Source organism: Lactuca saligna, chromosome 2 (assembly GCF_052625555.1).
Source record: "Lactuca saligna cultivar CGN05327 chromosome 2, ASM5262555v1, whole genome shotgun sequence".
Classification (NCBI taxonomy): Eukaryota; Viridiplantae; Streptophyta; class Magnoliopsida; order Asterales; family Asteraceae; genus Lactuca; species Lactuca saligna.
In genome coordinates this window covers 129570084-129573359 of record NC_136418.1, presented here as the reverse complement: position 1 = coordinate 129573359, position 3276 = coordinate 129570084, and positions in this window count along the sequence as shown.

Sequence of the window (3276 nt, the reverse complement as noted above, 5' to 3'; positions counted from 1 at the left end):
GTAATTATAGGCATGGATTGGTTGAGCCCCAATGGGGCAGTGATAGATTGCGCACAACAGCTGGTGAGAATCAGGACCCTAAGTGGGGGAGAGTTGGTAGTTCAGGGCGAGAGGCCACAGCTAGAACCAGCTGTATGTTCAGCAGCGAGAGCAAGGCATTACCTTCATCAGGGTTGCACAGGATATGTCACTTACATCATGGACACCTGGGAGGCGGGTAAGGCGACAGTGGGCGATGTGCCCGTGGTACAAGATTTTGCGGACGTATTCCCTGAGGAGTTGCATGGGATACCTCCGGAGCGACAGGTGGACTTCAGGATCGACCTAGGCCCTGGTGCAGCTCCGATAGCCAAGGCACCGTATCGGTTGGCTCCTCCTGAGATGCAGGAGTTGTCTACACAGCTGCAGGAGCTATTAGACAAGGGATTCATTAGACCGAGTAGTTCACCCTGGGGAGCCCCGATTCTGTTTGTGAAGAAGAAGGACGGGTCGCGTCGGATGTGTATAGATTATCGGGAGCTAAATAAGGTAACAGTGAAGAACCTTTACCCACTCCCGATGATTGATGACCTCTTTGACCAGCTATAGGGAGCATCTTGGTTCTCCAAGATTGAACTGCGTTCAGGATATCATCAGATGAGGGTCAGAGAGGAGGATGTACAGAAGACTGTGTTCCGGACGCGCTATGGCCATTACGAGTTTGTGGTGATGCCCTTCGGGCTCGCCAATGCTCCTGCTGCATTCATGGACCTCATGAATCGCGTGTGTAGACCGATGTTAGATCGGTCGGTGATAGTGTTTATTGATGATATCTTGGTTTATTCCAAGACACAGGAGGAGCACGATGAGCACCTGCGGGAGGTGCTGGAGACTTTGAGGAGGGAGAACTTGTATGCTAAGTTCTCCAAGTATGAGTTCTGGTTGTGCGAGGTGCAATTCCTTGGACACCTTGTCAACCAGAACGGGATTTCAGTGGACTCGGCCAAATTGGAGGCCATGATGAGATGGGAGGTTCCGAAGTCTCCATCTAAGATTTAGAGTTTCCTAGGATTAGCCAGCTACTATCGGAGATTCATCCAAGATTTCTCCAAGATAGCCGAACCCCTGAACAGGCTAACAAGGAAGGTCGTGGTCTTTTGTTAGGGGCCTGAGCAGCACGCCGCATTCGAGGCACTGAGGCAAAGATTGTGTGAGGCGCCGATCTTAGTCCTGCCAAAGGGCAAGGAGGATTTTGTGGTGTACTGTAACACCGTAAATTTCAAGACAAAATTTTCATTTAAAATAATCATTTTATTCTTAGAAACACTTTTTTAAAATCTCATTCATAGTCGATTTACAAAACATGATTCCATTTTCACTTGCATAGAAAACCAGGATCCTCCAAAATATGACTCTTTCTCTGGTGTGTACAATCAAGCCGGTGCCGTCCCGTGATACTGAAAGAGACCTGAAAAACATTACACAAAACACTGTAAGCACGAAGCTTAGTGAGTTCCCCAAAATACCACACATAACACATATTAGCCACTCGAGGCTATAACTCTATGGGTCCGTGCACCCAAACTCTGTGAACCCTCAGGTTCTAACTCTGGGAACCTTCCGGTTCCAACTCTATAAACATGCACAGCATAAATCACATAGAAATGATGCAGTACGACACATCACATACAAATAGCATACAAATACTCTGATCACATAACTCTGGTTACCTACTCAAGGTAAAGTATAGTGAGAAGACTCACCTGGCAAGCAGAAAGCAGATATCCCCACACTTGAATCTCGAACTCGCCACCGCCTACACGTAAGGCAAAAACTCTCATGAATATAACTCTTGAGGCTAGAATAAATCCTCTCATAACACCCTCTTATGGGTAAAAGACTATTTTACCTCTCTCTTGGCCTAAAGGCCATATCGCTGACCAAACCCTAAAAGTCAACGGCCAACCCTTGGTCGAAACCAAAGTCCTCAGTCTAAGTCAACCCCTGACTAACCCTACTTGCCGAGTCATCCCTGTGACTCGTCGAGTTCCCATAATCAGAACTTCACTCAAGCTGCGACCTAACTCTCCGAGTCACCCCGAGACTCACCGAGTCCAACAACTCTAAGTCCACTCGCACACGACTCACCGAGTCATCCCTCGACTCACCGATTCTCGACTCAACCAGAGAATATTTGGGACTCTTCGACAAGACTCGTCGAGTCCAAGAACAGACTCGCCGAGTCTACGACTATCTTCAACCTACACGCCGAGTTGTTCATACAACTCGCCGAGTTCGAGGCCATCTTCATCCAACTCGTCGAGTCCACCCATGTGACTCGCCGAGTACCACCGGTCTGAATACATTCCGAAGCATTCCAGGCCATGCAACTGCTCCAAAACATAGATCCAGTCTCCTACCACTCATCCATCACGTAAAGTGGCAAACTTTACGTGAATCCAAAGAGATCTAAGCCATTTGCACATTGGGGCTTGGGTTTGGGACATGCAAGCTTCACTAAACACTCCAACACAGGGACTTTCATGCTCTCTGATTCTTCTTCCTTCCAGATCTGAGGTAGCAACCTCAGATCTAACCTCTAGACTTCCCATTTCATCCATAGACAATTTCTCACAAACCCCAAAATGAAGAAACAACATAACAACAGGTCAAAAACGAGATATTACCTCTAAGTGATGCCCCAACTGCAATGCAATTCAAGTCCAAGCAAAGCCCCTTGCTCCAAGCCTTCAATCTTCCCAAAATTCCTTCAACCATTACTTCTCCAAGCTCCAATCCACTCAACAATGGTGCTTCTCCATGATTTAGGGTTTTCTGGGGCTCAAGGGGTGATAAAGAGTCTGGGAGGAAGACATAATGATCTTTATATAAGGCTCAACCCCGAGAATTAGGGTTTTCTCCACTCAGCGCCTACTCGCCGAGTCCATGACACTGACTCGCCGAGTCGGCCACTTAACATGCGACCAAGTCGCGACTCTACTCGCCGAGTCCACACATGGACTCGCCGAGTCACTCTTTCCCAATTTACTCTTTTAGCCCTTCAACTCTACTCTTGATATTTCGGGATGTTACATGTACGGTGATGCGTCCATCTCGGGTTTGGGCGCAGTCCTGATGTAGAGAGGGCATGTCATCGCTTATGCATCGAGGCAGCTGAAGCCTCACGAGGCAAATTACTCGACACATGATTTGTAGCTGGGGGCTGTGGTTTTCGTCCTCAAGATTTAGCGTCATTACCTCTATGGGGTTCGGTGTACCATCTACACGGACCACAAG